We start from the raw sequence: 16495 nt of genomic DNA on the forward strand, positions 1-16495 counted from the left end.
TAAAATACCTACAATTACCTACAATTAAACCTAACACTACACTATCAATACATTAATTAAATACAATATCTACAAATAACTACAATTAAATAAACTAACTAAAGTACAAAAAATAAAAAAGAACTAATTTACAAAAAATAAAAAAATATCTACAAACATAAGAAAAATATTACAACAATTTTAAACTAATTACACCTACTCTAACCCCCCTAATAAAACAACAAAGCCCCCCAAAATAAAAAATTCCCTACCCTATTCTGAATTACTAAAGTTAAAAGCTCTTTTACCTTACCAGCCCTGAACAGGGCCCTTTGCGGGGCATGCCCCAAGAAGTTCAGCTCTTTTGCCTGTAAAAAAACATACAATACCCCCCCCCAACATTATAACCCACCACCCACATACCCCTAATCTAACCCAAACCCCCCTTAAATAAACCTAACACTAAGCCCCTGAAGATCTTCCTACCTTATCTTCACCATACTAGGTTCACCGATCCGTCCTGAAGAGCTCCTCCGATGTCCTGATCCAAGCCCAAGCGGGGGGCTGAAGATGTCCATGATCCAATAGAAGTCTTCATCCAAGCGGGGCAGAAGAGGTCTTCCATCCGATTGAAGTCTTCATCCAAGCGGGGCAGAAGAGGTCTTCCATCCCATTGAAGTCTTCAGCCAGGCGGCATCTTCTATCGACATCCATCTGGAGCGGAGCGGCAGCATCCTGAAGACCTCCGACGCGGAACATCCATCCTGGCCGACGACTGAACGACGAATGACGGTTCCTTTAAATGACGTCATCCAAGATGGCGTCCCTCGAATTCCGATTGGCTGATAGGATTCTATCAGCCAATCGGAATTAAGATAGGAGAAATCTGATTGGCTGATTGAATCAGCCAATCAGATTTAGATCGCATTCTATTGGCTGATCGGAACAGCCAATAGAATGCGAGCTCAATCTGATTGGCTGATTGGATCAGATAATCGGATTGAACTTGATTCTGATTGGCTGATTCCATCAGCCAATCAAAATATTCCTACCTTATTTCCGATTGGCTGATAAAATAAATATTAATCCTAAAATAGCTACAATGTAATTATAATTTATATTGTAGCTATATTAGGATTTATTTTACAGGTAAGTATTTAGCTTTAAATAGGAATAATTTATTTAATAAGAGTTAATTAATTTTGTTAGATTAAAATTATATTTAATTTAGGGGGGTGTTAGTGTTAGGGTTAGACTTAGCTTTAGGGGTTAATACATTTATTAGAATAGCGGTGAGCTCCGGTCGGCAGATTAGGGGTTAATAATTGAAGTTAGGTGTCGGCGATGTTAGGGAGGGCAGATTAGGGGTTAATACTATTTATTATAGGGTTAGTGAGGTGGATTAGGGGTTAATAACTTTATTATAGTAGCGCTCAGGTCCGCTTGGCAGATTAGGGGTTAATAAGTGTAGGCAGGTGGAGGCGACATTGTGGGGGGCAGATTAGGGGTTAATAAATATAATATAGGGGTCGGCGATGTTAGGGCAGCAGATTAGGGGTACATAGGGATAATGTAAGTAGCGGCGGTTTACGGAGCAGCAGATTAGGGGTTAATAATAATATGCAGGGGTCAGCGATAGCGGGGGCGGCAGATTAGGGGTTAATAAGTGTAAGGTTAGGGGTGTTTAGACTCGGGGTACATGTTAGGGTGTTAGGTGCAGACGTAGGAAGTGTTTCCGCATAGCAAACAATGGGGCTGCGTTAGGAGCTGAACGCGGCTTTTTTGCAGGTGTTAGGTTTTTTTTCAGCTCAAACAGCCCCATTGTTTTCTATGGGGGAATCGTGCACAAGCACGTTTTTGAGGCTGGCCACTTGCGTAAGCAACTCTGGTATAGAGAGTTGAAGCTGCGTTAAAAACGCTCCTTTTAGTCTGGATGCTTCGTACCTTACTCAGGTTTATTGTTGTTGTACCTACATATCCATTGCTGTTTTCACAGGTTTAATATATGTTTATAGACTTATTTGTTTCCTTCCTTTGTGCACAGAGAGGGGCCGATAGTCTCGGCTCTCTCCCTGTGCCTATTCCTAGCTCCCCCCCCACATAGGTAGCCCACGCCAGGGTTCCACTTAGGTGAACTATTTTCACCTCATTTCCTATCACAACACCTCAGAACTGACTTCCTGTCCTAATTTCCCCCCCTAACCCTCTCTCTTCGATTTCCATCCTATCCCCTGTCCCCAGGCCATGGTCGTGAGATGGCGCACTCTTTAAAGGTGCTCACACATAATGTTAGGGGGCTTAACTCCCCCTTTAAAAGGAGTCTTTTGTCTCGTGAACTTAGATTCCACAATCCTGACATAGTCTTCCTGCAGGAGACTCACTGGCAGTCGGGCGCCCCTCAATATTTTCTCTCTCGTTCCTATAAAGTCCTGGAACACTCACCCTTCTCCAAAAAAGCTAGAGGGACGGCCATCCTGCTTCACAACAGGATCGCCTACGAGCAAATTCATGCACTTACTGATCCCCAAGCCAGATATACAATTCTGGTTTGTAAACTGGACCATGTTCTTCATACATTACACTTGATACGATTAGGCAAGGGAGGGTTTTGATCGCGGGAGACTTCAACATGACATGGGAGCCAACTCTCGACCGCAAACAGCTTCAAGCTGGCAGTAAACATTCGCGAGAGACATATGTCTCTGCCCAATTTAGGGCAGTAATGTCACAATATGGATACTTCGACATCTGGAGAAGTCTACATCCTAACGATAGGGACTTTACTCATTTCTCTATCCCCCACAAAACTTACTCCCGACTGGACTATATTTTTTGTCAGGCTGGATCTTTGGACTCAGTCTCCTGTTCCAGTATCCCACTCTGTTCTTGGTCGGACCATGACCTTGTAACGGCAGGTCTATTCCCCTCAGATAAAGCACCTAGTAAATCCAATTGGTGCCTTCCTAGACACATTTTGGCCGATATTCCGTTCAGGGAGGAATTAAGACGGGACCTGACTGAATTGTTAGTTTGTAATGACAACGGCCAGACCTCAGACGATATTCTCTGGGGCGCGATCAAAGCAACTATCAGGGGCCTTATCATTCGCAAACAAGGAGCACTGAAAAAGCTAGCAGGCCTTACCCTTGCACAGGCACACGCAAAACTCAGATCCTTGGAATCCCTCAATCGCGCTTCCATTAGCCTCGATGTAGCAGCGCTGATTGCTACAGTTAAGGAGCATATCAACCTCCTAGAGCTCCACCGTACACAAACTAATCTCAGCAAACTAAAACAATTATACTATTACAAAGGTAATAGACCTGACACTATGCTTGCTAATAGGCTCAGGCATAAGCATAGCAATTCCCGCATTTCCCAGATTAATTATAATGGCAAATTGCATAAGAGGCCCTCTCAGATTGGAGAATGCTTTGCTGACTTTTACTCCAAACTTTACAATATCGAAAATTCGGAGACTCTCACCCCCACTACTAGTCAGGATATCAGAGACTTTCTGACCTCCGCTAACCTTCCCACTCTTACTACAGAGCAACAAGACTCTCTCACAGCCCCTTTATCTTTGGCAGAGATTAAGCTAACGATAACAAATCTAAAACCCTTTAAGGCTCCAGGACCTGATGGCTTCTCTGCCCAGTTTTATAAGGTATTTGTCAATGAACTATCCCCCTACTTGCAGAGGTTTTTTACCTTAGCAAGTGAAGAAGGCTCCATGAGAGAGGAATTCTTAAAAGCAGCCATAGTTACCCTGCCAAAACCAGATAAGGACCCTTCCTCCTGTGCAAGCTATAGGCCAATTTCTTTAATCAACGTAGACGTGAAGGTTTACTCTAAAATTCTTGCCAATCGTATCAGCAGGCTTCTCCCGCACCTTATAGGTCCGGATCAAGTAGGGTTCATTCACAAGCGCGAGGGGCCGGACAATACTAGGCGTCTTGTTAATATTGTGTGTGAATCTACCAGAATGCAGAAGCCTTTCTCGGTTATCTCTTTGGATGCCGAGAAGGCTTTTGACCGAATCCGCTGGTCCTACTTGTGGGAAACCCTCAGAACCTTTAACTTCCCCCAGTCGACATGCAGGGCTATTCAGGCGCTATACTCTGCCCCGTCAGCTGCTGTCAGGGGTCTTGGCTTTCAGTCTGACCCTTTCAGCATCTCCAATGGCACTAGACAGGGGTGCCCCCTATCTCTGCTGTTGTTTGCCCTGGCGATCGAGCCCTTGGCTGCCCATATCCGCGATGATGCGTCCATTCCAGGGATAATGCTTTCAGGCACTTTGCAAAAAATTGCATTATTCGCAGATGATATCACAATCTTCACTGCGGACCCCGGCAGAGCTGTCCCCAGACTGTTGGATGTTCTAAAGACCTTTGGTGACCTCTCATTTTATAAATTGAACACTCAAAAGACAGAGATATATTGGTGGGGATACCCTCACAATTACATTAACAGTTTAAAGAAAAGCCACAATTTCAAATGGTCGCAGGAGCAGGTCACACATCTGGGGGTTATAATATCTAATAACGCCTCAAAAATGGTCAAAGATAATTACATCCCCTTGTTGTCAGAACTGAGATCCTTAAAAAACGCTTGGGATCACAAGTCCATTTCATGGATGGGGCGTATAGCCTCCATTAAAATGTCTTTCCTCCCTAAGCTCACCTACTTGTTTAGGTGCCTCCCCATCAGAGTCCCTATGCCACTCTTGCTACAGTTCCAGAGTGAAATAACAAAGTTTATTTGGAAGGGCTCGACCCCCAGGATAGCTCAAAAAAATCTGAAATTTCCTATACACCTGGGAGGCCTGGCTTCCCCTTCTGTGATAAAATACTATGAGGGGGCCATGCTTACCCACATCTCCCAGTGGGGAGTTCTTCAGTCCCGTGATAAATGGCGCGAGATTGAACAGGCCTCTCTACCCCATAATGTCCTGCTCAAGGATATTATTTGGACTCCTCCACACAGCCGCAGAAGTCTAGGTATCAGCAACCTAGTTATCACAGAATGCCTTCAGGTCTGGGACAAGATCCGGCATCGCCAACTAATTGCCCCCCACCCTTCCCCTATCACTTCGGTGGCTGGTCTGCTTTCTGGATTGGCGGATACCCACCCGAATATATGGGCCAGGCTAGGGATTCGGCGGGTCTCGGACTTCTGGTCCGCCTCACAGCCTGATGGCTTTATAGACCCAACTCTCCTGGGTTCCCCTGGGGATATTCCTCCGGTCCTCTTTTTTGAGACCATTAGGATTAAAAGTCTCTTGAGAAGCTGGGGTTTTCTCCCCACCACCTCTCGACAGCCCACCCCGTGGGAGTCTGTCTGGAAGACGGGTCACAGACTTATCCGGCCATTATCGTTCCACTATGGGACTCTCGATGGTATTGTCCCGCCTGAAACTGCCCCGCATTTGCAGATCTGGGATGCTTTACTGATCTCTCAAATCTCTGTGGACGCCTGGCAAAGGGCCATCCTTTTGACAAAGAAAACCCTCCATTGTATCACTATGTTCGAAACCTATTACAAGGTGATTTCTCACTGGTACCTGGTCCCCACACGGCTGGCAAGGATGTGCCCAGGAGTTTCGCCTCTTTGCTGGAGGAACTGTGGTTTGCAGGGCACCATGCTCCACATCTGGTGGGAATGCCCTAAAATTACTTTCTTATGGTCTCAAGGTTTCCGCGCCCTTACTGATTTCGGAATCAGAATTCCGCCTGGCCCGCCTACTGCTTTGCTCCACCTGGGCTTACAGGACTTACCTAAGCACCAAGGTATCTTCAGTACCTACTTACTAGCCTCTATTAAGACTAACTTGGCTAGGTCCTGGAAGAAAGAAAAACCCCCTTCATGGAACGAGATTGAAAAAGCCATGGCCTTCTTATACACCATGGAAAAGACTATATATTTCGACTTAAACAAACTGGACTTATTCGAACTTGCTTGGGCCGATTGGAAAGACAAGTTTGATACTTCCTGGAGCCCTCCTGTCACGTCCTAAAGCCTACAGCCTGACTCCCCTTGATCTATCTACCATCTTCCCCCATTTCTTCCCTCTCCTCTTCTATGCTCCCCCCCCCCTCCTTCCCCCCCCCCCCCCCTAGACTTTGTTCTGATTTCAAGACATGCGATGTGTTGTATAGGTCCCTTTCAAGGTATCCCATTTGTTCTCAGACTGATGTGAGATGTCATCTCTCCACCAGGGGAGTCCATCTAATCTTATCACTATTGTATTATTTCTTATCTTTGGGACCTCTGGTTTGATCCGTAATCATATACTTCTGTATGCTATTGATGTTTGTGTTTGGGACCTGCGTGTCCCTCATTGTTACTTCTATAAGTTTGAAAATGAATAAAAATCTTTAAAAAAAAAAAAAAAAAAACGCTCCTTTTTTGGACTCTCAATACCAGAGTTATTTTTATGGTGCGGCCAGAAAAAAGCCGGCGTTAGCTACGCGGGTCCTTACCGACAAAACTCTAAATCTAGCCGAACATGTTTATCTCACTGTCCAAAGTACAACCATATGTGTATAACGGGGAAAAAAAAACGCAACCTAAAGCCATACATATACATGGCGAAGAGAAAAAAAAAAAAAGAGTAAAACAGTATTACACTGAATTAAATAAAAAGAAACAACATAAAAACTAATAACAGAACATGCCACACTTACCTAGCATAGACTGAAATAATTCAAAAGAACTAACAATGAAACAAACCACAATGTATGCCGACTGTAGGACGATAGCAACTTCAACTTAAACTGAGCAGCGTGTAACTACGGAGGGGTTAATAGAACGCTACAAGTGGTCACTAGACGGATACAAAATCCCACTATGGGGAACTACCTGGCTCAACAATAACAGAGTTACCAAGGAGACATATCCAGACCGTGTATGGGCTGCTGCAAGCCCCCAATAATACACAAAATAGTGCATGACCAGCACAGACACTCCAGATGAAAAAAACAGTTGTACATGGATAGGTTAGTATTGGTGGTGTGTAAATCACTAAGCCAGAATAATGGAAGATTGCGTGACATTAGCTCATAAACTCAATGTATGAAAGAATGAAATAAGGATAAATACGAATAATATATATATATATATATATATATATATACACAGTATACATTACTGTACAGTATTATACAGTAAATACTAACACCTTTTCTGAACCTGACTTAATTGCTCACATAATTTCGTTAGTGCTGTCCTACACTCACGCTATATAATTTTCTACCATGATACAGGTGGCACGAAGCAGATAGCAGATATCTTACCTTGTACAGATTATATGAATAATGTTATGTTTGAATGATTGCTTGTTATTAATGTTACCGAATATATAGGTCGGTTTTTAACTATGGTAATTATTTAATGTTGGTGTATTTTGTTGATCCTGTTCCATTTGTATGAGCTGTAGTTTTACTCGCCGGGATCTGTTTACCTGTGACGCAATCGAGACGTGGCACGTTTTTATTGGCTAAGCTAATTATCCAAGCGGTCTTGTTTACACTAAGGCTTTGTGTGCGTGGCTTCGGCGAGTGGTGCAATTGGTTAATTTAAACGGAAGTATTAAGGAATTGGGGTATAAATAGGGATTGGGATTTGTGTACGGTACACCACTGTCATTATCAGTTGACCCTTTGAGAAAGGTGTCAGTACGGACAACGAAACATCTGGATATTATGGACTTTTAACCTTTTGAATTAAAAGCGATGTTTTAATCTATTCAAAATCCGATGAGTGCTGTGTCTATCTCTGCAACATTCACTGTGTATTTCAATACACGTAGCACCCCGGTTGTTGTCTGCTGTTTAAGTGAGTGCACTTGATTGGATTTCTACTTATTGGCATTTATGAGTTGCACCCTTCGATTGAATGCATTGTTGAGTACTGAACTTTATGTGAATTTTTATGTGATAAGGGCGGTTTGTTTTGAACACTATCTGAAGCCTCTATTTCAGTGTGCAAACTGTTTTTATAACTCTGTTTAGGACTGATCAGTGATAATTGCTGTCTAGTGGTTTTGCTACCCGAATAATGGAGGTGTCTGGATTTTCACAAAATTGATGATGATGATCATTGTGATGACACAGTGAACAAGGATCTGTTTATGTTCACTGATGAGGATGCTGAGCGTATACATGTTGTGGTGGACCTTCTTGAGCTGAGGGAGGTACCCCTTGATGTATACTATAAATTGCTTAATCTACAGAAAAGGGAATTGGATCATTATTTACACTCTGTATATTTGTCTAATTACCATAAAAATAAGCAAGTAAACTAGGGGCTTTGGGATCAGGAATGTTCCTACCATAGGTAAATTCAAATCTGAATTTTGTAGAAAATGGTGCTCCATTTTGAATAAATGTTCCTATGACCTAATCCTTTTGGTAATTGAGGAAACTAACAGATTGTGCAGTTTAATCAAAATTGAGATCAATGAGGTGAAACGACTGAGTTATCACATAATTGTGGAAGATACCAGTGAAAACTGGATTAAGAAATTAGAGGCCCAGGTGGCTAAATATAAAAATGAGCTACTTACCTTTAAGAATAACAAATTGACCATGGTAGAGTAAGACTATTGGGAGAAACGTATTTATCGTTGCCTATATGGTAAGGATGACATATATTCCAGTACAGATGGAGGACACAACCTAGATTTAGAGAGAATATGGCTACAATTGACAGTAATAGAGGTGACTCCTTGGAGAGAGAACCATTAGGTCATTCTGAATTAATTACCACTGAGATACCTTTAGGTGGTATAACCACACGATTGGCAGGAAAACCACCTATGCCAATGCCCAAAGGGGACTAAGGAGGCCCCATATCAGAACAGGAGGGTAGAAAAAAAAAACAGAAAGAGATAAATATTGTATATAATCTAAGTGCCTGGATACTCAGTGAGGATGAGAAGAAGGTGTTAAATAGAGGTTTGTCCTTTGTCAATACTCCTAAGATTGACAAGTTTCAAGTCAATGTTGATATATTTAAGTTGCAATGGCCACTTAGGTTAAAGGACTATTTTAAGGAAAAAGAACAGACCAAATTTAACACCTTCATAACAGTGACAAGGTTTGATCCTCCTAACTCTAATCCCTCAATACGTAGTTTCTCCTGCATGTAATGATTGTGGACAATCTGATATTAAATCTTAATACTCAAATTTGACTAATGGAGAAAAAGCAGCACTACAAGGTTTACAGAATGATACTTCCATCATTATTCATGATGCGGATAAGGGTGGATCTATAATCATTCAGAATTATTCTGACTATAGAAAAGAAGCCCTCTGGCAATTATCTGGTGACTCAGTATACACCAAATTAAGTGGTAATCCTACTGTAAGTTTAAAAAAATAATAATTGATGGTATTTTGAGATGTGGGTTTGAGGCTGGTGCCAATGATGAACATGAACACGTTTACATGAGTATTCAACACCCTGTGATACCGGTTCTGTATCTACTTCCTAATATACACAAGTCAATGACAGATCCTCCAGGGAGACCTATTATGTTTGCTAGGGGGGTTATGTTCACGTAGCTGAATTCATTGATTACAATTTGCAACCAGTGGTTAAGAATTCTTTCTCTTATCTTTTGGATTCATCAACCCTTTTGAGAAGGTTTGAGGGCATCTCATGGTTGGAACATGATGATATTCTTGTTACAATGGATGTGGACAGCCTGTACACGGTTATCCCCCATGCTGAGAGGGTTTTGGCTGTCAGATCCATGGTGTGTGCGTCTTCTGCCAATGTGGGTCCCCCCATTGAGTTCCTTCTTGAGATACTAATGTTTTGTTTGGAGAAAATCTATTTTAAGTTTGAACATGATTTCTACCTGCAGGCAGCTGGAACTGCAACGGGTTTGAATATGGCTCCCACATATGCAAACTTGTACATTCTATGGTTTAAGACTCATAATATGCAACCACATCTTTCACAATACATTAAATTCTATTTAAGATACATCAATGATGCTTTTCTTATTTGGAGGGGGTCGGAAGATACCCTAAAATTGTGGATAGATGTTTTGAATAAATATGAGTCTCTAATATGGTTCAAGTTTGAATAAAGCAAGGAATCTATTCCTTTTTTCTCTCCAAGATTGATTGCAATGGGATTTGTAAATGTTGTACCTCTTTATATTCTAAACCCACTGACAGAAACTCTTTGCTGTTGGCAAATAGTTTTCATCCTACACATCAGAAAAGGGTGTCATTTCTTCTCAGCTCACGAAGGTAGCACGTAATAACACTCTAGACAGTATTCTGACTATACAGGAAAGGGGTATGAAGGAAAAAATTAAGGATAGGGGCTACATGGCAGCTGACATTAAAAAGACATCCACTAAAGTTTTGGAACATAATCAAGTATCTTTGTTAAATAAAAATGTGCCTGATAAGGTGACTACAGAAACATTTAATTTTGTGACCACATTTACTCCTCTACATAGAGTTATGGAGAAATCGATCACATCCAATTAGGAGATCATAAGGTGTGTGGTGATTGTACAACTTGCAACATTATGATCACAGGTCCATTTTCATCATCCTTATTATGGAAGATGTTACAAAATTCAGCATAGACTCACATGCACTAGGGACTATGTGATCTACACTTTATCCTGTCCGTGCTCATTGGTTTACATTGGTAAGACGACAACATACTTCAGAGAGAGGATGGCAAACCATCGCTGTATAGTCAGGGAGGCCATTAAGAATGGTACCTTGTAACAACTTGTGGCTCACCATTTTTCCCAGGATGGGCATACAGCTACCAGTCTACGTACCATGGTAATTAATTATGTGCCCCCACTAAGACTGGGAGGAGATAGACACTAAAAGTTAATACAAACTGAGTCTAAGTGGATCTAACGTCTTGATACTGTAACCCCAAAAGGACTTAATACCATGTTGGACTTTAGTATTTTCCTGTGAATTAATCCATTTTCTGAACCTGATTGAACTGCTCACATCATTTTGTTGTTTAATTTAGCTCCATTATAGTGCTGTCCTATGTTTACGCTATATAAGTTTCTACCATGATACAGGTGGCACGAAGTGGATAGCAGATATCTTATCTTGTACAGATTATGTAAATAATGTTATGCTTGAATGATGCTTGTTAAAGGGACAGTCAACACCAGAATTTGTGTTGTTTAAAAAGATAGATAATCCCATTATTACCCATTCCCCAGTTTTGCATAACCAACGCAGTTATAATAATACACGTTTTACCTCTGTATCTATGCCTCTGCAAACTGCCCCCTTATTCTATTTCGTTTGACAGACATGCATTTTAGCCAATCAGTGCTGACTCCTAGGTAACTTTACGTGCATGAACTCAATGTTATCTATATGAAAAACATGAACTAATGCCCTCTAGTGGTGAAAAACTGTCAAAATGCATTCAGATTAAAGGCAGTCTTCAAGGTCTAAGAAATTAGCATATGAGCCTCCTAGGCTTAGCTTTCAACTAAGAATACCAAGAGAACAAAGCAAAATTAGTGATAAAAGTAAATTGGAAAGTTGTTTAAAATGACATGCCCTATTTGAATCATGAAAGTTTTTTGGTCCCTTTAACCCCTTAGTGACCAGACCATTTTTCAATGCTCTTTCCGTTAAGGACCAGGGCTATTTTTACATTTCTATAGCATATGCTGTTGGCATTTATCGATGTGCAGCGGACATGATACGTTACTTGTATCATGTTCACTCGCACATTGGTAAATATACCCCTAAAGCTTTATCCTCAACAGTAACACAATTAACACTAAGTTGGGTTCCATGCAATTAAACCATAAAGCTGATTTGTACCCCGTAATTAGCAAAATACAAAAACTAACCTAATATTGGCCTGCAAGACTTCATAGGAAAATAGAATAAATAAAACAACTATAACTTTTATAATTTCTCCTTTTATTTTGTCTAAACATATATTCAAAGACCATTATAAACATTTTAAAGCTAGACAAATGGTTGCAGGATAATATAAGAAATAAAAATAACGTTTAATCAAAAATTGTCATCAGTTAATTTAGACAAAGAATGTTAAATCCAAGTAAGGAGCCAAAGACCTACACTGGTGCAGGCTCTTAGAAAAGTCTCTATAATATTCACTCCATTCCTATTTTCATCACCACAGTTACCAATAAAAGAAGACTCTTAAGATCAGTCTCAAAGAGTGTTTAGCCACTCTGTGCTGTAACCAGCCCTGGTCTTCACAGTCTGCAAAAGGTCAGATCTGAAAACTCCCTCCACCTTTTCTACCTTGAAAGAGATCATCTTTGACTTGGGTGTCAGGTTTCCAGCTAATGTCCATAACAAATGTCCAGCCAGACACCAGAAGACTTCAGTGGCAGCTCTGATCTTTCCAGAGGAATCTGCACTCCTAGAGCAAGTAACTCCAAACTACACCACTTTTCCACCATCCACCACTGCAGGTTTCTCAATCATCTGGAGCTGTGCATGATCTGTTCTATCAATTGTAGGGTGATCTTTAAAAGAGCTTGTGAGAAACTTAGCAGCACTGCCTGACAATTGTTAGATGTGCAGAAAGTCCGTCCTAGCTCTTGTTTCAGTGGTCAAAAGGTCAACCACATTATCTGTACCTATAACACTAGATAAGATCTCTGTGGCAGTAACCTTCAGTATAAATGTAGAGTTTTGATCGCAATCTTCTCTATTAGAGGGTTGTTAGTCACTTATTGATCAGAAGATTTAGCTTTTTTAATTAAAATTCTAATAGTGCCTATCTCTCCAAATTATTGGATAGTAAGTGCCATATCAATTATGGATAATCCAGCAGTGTAGAGCCTACTGGTGTTGGAAACTGTCAGGAGTCCCAATTGTCCAGATCATCTTATGAGAGGCAGAAGTGTGTTGAAATTAGTATATCCAAATTCAGCAAATTAGGATAAAAAATATTTGCCACTTTCAAAGGTAGATGTTAAATACTTCAGGTGATAATTGGCAGATTATCAACACCAAGCTTGCAGCAACTGGTATTACAGCCTGTCATGGCCACTGCCTGGATATTCCCCCCTGGGATTTTTTTTGTTTAGTTATTTATTAAGAAGGGTGGGAAGAGAGAGAGAGAGTGAGAGAAAGAGAGAGAACGCACCTTTTACTTTATAATGTCCTTTTAAATCCTTACAGTATTTTATTATGCATGTACCATAAAACAAATGGAACACTACATTTTTTTATATAACAAATTCAGATTATCTTATTCCTTCTTGAATAACATCCCATAATGTTAACCACCTTATCATGATCCCATTTCTCTATATTATCACCAGTAATATGACTTGTTTGAACTTGATGTAATATTAAATACTATAGACTACATAGACTCAATCTTATAAGCCAGAGGGAGTATAATAAATTATAACTCAGTTTTCATTTACTTGTTATAAATAACATAGGCCTAAGGCAGCAATTCATATAAGTGTGATTTTTTTTAATGAATATACAATACAACTGAATGATTATATGAGATAATAAACATTAGTGTCCAAGGTAACCATGAAACAAAAAAAAATCATTAAAACACAAAAAATATATATATTCTTCAGTAGGTAGAATGGAAATGACAAAGTCCTGCTATATAAAAAAAAAACCCTTACATTTTATCATGTCTGGTCTGTCAATCATTTTCCAACACACTGCCTTTGGCAATATGATTTCTACTTAGAATACTTCATAGCTTTACTCAGGGCCGCCATCAGGGGGTGACAGGGGTGACTCCTGTCAGGGGCCCAATGATTCAGGGGGGCCCCATGAGGCAAGAACTAAAAAAAAAAAAAAAAAAAACATTTTTTTTTTTTTTTTTTTTTTTTTTAAATTTTGGCAGCCACCAGTGGGTACTACAGCAGAGTGCTAATTGAGCATGGGAAATGTTATTACAAGGAGTAAAGTATTAGCATTTGAGAGGATTTCTGAGTGTGCACTAAACTACTATGCACAGTGTGAGACAGACTTGGCAATTTGTTGGTACAGTGTGTACCTGAGTCAATTTTGAATTCACAGAATTATTTTTGTTTGCACATTTACAAATATGATTCTTTAAAAAGTGATCTCTTAATTTCTGCAATTTTTTGATCATGCATGTCACACACTGTTGATTTAGGGGATGCAAGGTGCATAAATGTTTCCTCCTGTGAGTGTTTATGTGGGTGTCTGTGTTCATGTCTTGGTGCTTTGGTTTGTGTCTCTATGAGTGTGTATGTATTTTTTTTCTGTGGGTCTCTCTGTGAGGGTGGGTGTGTATGTCTTTGTGCATTTTCTGTGGATGTATGTGAGGGTGTGTGCGTATGTCTTTGAGCTTTTTCTATGAGTGTCTCTGTGAGGGTGTGTGTATGTTTGTCTTTTCTGTATTTTCTCTGGATGCCTCTGTGAGGGTGGGTGTGTATGTCTGTGTTTTCTGTGGATGTCTCTGTGAGGGTGTGTGTGTGTATGTATGTATGTCTGTGTTTTCTGTGGATGTCTCTGTGAGGGTGTGCGTTTTCTGTGGGTGTCTCTGTGAGGATGTGTGTATGCATGTCTTTCTGTGTTTTATGTGGTTGTCTTTCTGTGTGTGTATGTCTTTGTGTGTTTTCTGTGGGTGTCCCTCTGTGTGTGTATATATGTTTTTGTGTGTTTTCTGAGGCTGTCTCTGTCGGTGTTTCCTTGGTTGTATGTGCAAGATTGTGTGTGTGTGTGTGTGTCCATTGTCTGTTCCTTTTTAGGACATTTTGACCTTACTACTGATTATTCACATCTTTCTACAGACTTTGAGACTAATGAGACCTTTCCGGAAGTCACCAATCCACCATTTAAAAAGATAATCAGAACTCCATATTTTGTTTTCTAAATCTCCTTTTTTTGCAAAACTGTAGTTTACCTCATTACTTGTCAGGTCAATGTAAACAAGTGCTGAGTGTCTGTTTGGGTGTCTGTGTCTGAGTGTGTTTCTTTGTGTGTCTGCTAGAGTGTCTATATGTGAATCCTTATGTGTGAGTGTGTATGTTTCAGTGTATGAGTGTGTTTGTGTATGTTACTACCTTTACAACATTTCCAAGTTTAAATAGACACTTAAGAATAAGGTGCATATACGTTTTAGTCACTTGGTAAAAAATTGCACATGTCAAAGGAGGGGGGGGGGGCCCTGATCAATGGTTAAGTCAGGGGCCCCAAAATTTCTAGTGGCGGCCCTGACTCTCAACACTAATGTATGTTAGCTACTAATAGCTAGCTGTCTCTGCATTCATGTGATCTCTAATCATAAACTCTCAGTGCTAATGTATGTTAGCTACTAATAGCTAGCTGTCTCTGCATTTATGTGATGTCTAATCATAAACTCTCTGCGCTAATGTATGTTAGCTACTAATAGCTAGCTGTCTCTGCATTCATGTGATGTCTAATCATAAACTCTCAGCGCTAATGTATGTTAGCTACTAATAGCTAGCTGTCTCTGCATTCATGTGATGTCTAATCATAAACTCTCAGCACTAATGTATGTTAGTTACTAATAGCTAGCTGTCTCTGCATTCATGTGATGTCTAATCATAAACTCTCAGCGCTAATGTATGTTAGCTACTAATAGCTAGCTGTCTCTGCATTCATGTGATGTCTAATAATAAACTCTCAACAGGGCCGCCATCAGGGGGTGACAGGGGTGACTCCTGTCAGGGGCCCAATGATTCAGGGGGGCCCCATGAGGCAAGAACTAAAAAAAAAAAAAAAAAAACATTTTTTTTTTTTTTTTTTTTTTTTTAAATTTTGGCAGCCACCAGTGGGTACTACAGCAGAGTGCTAATTGAGCATGGGAAATGTTATTACAAGGAGTAAAGTATTAGCATTTGAGAGGTTTTCTGAGTGTGCACTAAACTACTATGCACAGTGTGAGACAGACTTGGCAATTTGTTGGTACAGTGTGTACCTGAGTCAATTTTGAATTCACAGAATTATTTTTGTTTGCACATTTACAAATATGATTCTTTAAAAAGTGATCTCTTAATTTCTGCAATTTTTTGATCATGCATGTCACACACTGTTGATTTAGGGGATGCAAGGTGCATAAATGTTTCCTCCTGTGAGTGTTTATGTGGGTGTCTGTGTTCATGTCTTGGTGCTTTGGTTTGTGTCTCTATGAGTGTGTATGTATTTTTTTTCTGTGGGTCTCTCTGTGAGGGTGGGTGTGTATGTCTTTGTGCATTTTCTGTGGATGTATGTGAGGGTGTGTGCGTATGTCTTTGAGCTTTTTCTATGAGTGTCTCTGTGAGGGTGTGTGTATGTTTGTCTTTTCTGTATTTTCTCTGGATGCCTCTGTGAGGGTGGGTGTGTATGTCTGTGTTTTCTGTGGATGTCTCTGTGAGGGTGTGTGTGTGTATGTATGTATGTCTGTGTTTTCTGTGGATGTCTCTGTGAGGGTGTGCGTTTTCTGTGGGTGTCTCTGTGAGGATGTGTGTATGCATGTCTTTCTGTGTTTTATGTGGTTGTCTTTCT

The sequence above is a fragment of the Bombina bombina genome, chromosome 2, assembly GCF_027579735.1.
Source record: "Bombina bombina isolate aBomBom1 chromosome 2, aBomBom1.pri, whole genome shotgun sequence".
Taxonomy (NCBI): Eukaryota; Metazoa; Chordata; class Amphibia; order Anura; family Bombinatoridae; genus Bombina; species Bombina bombina.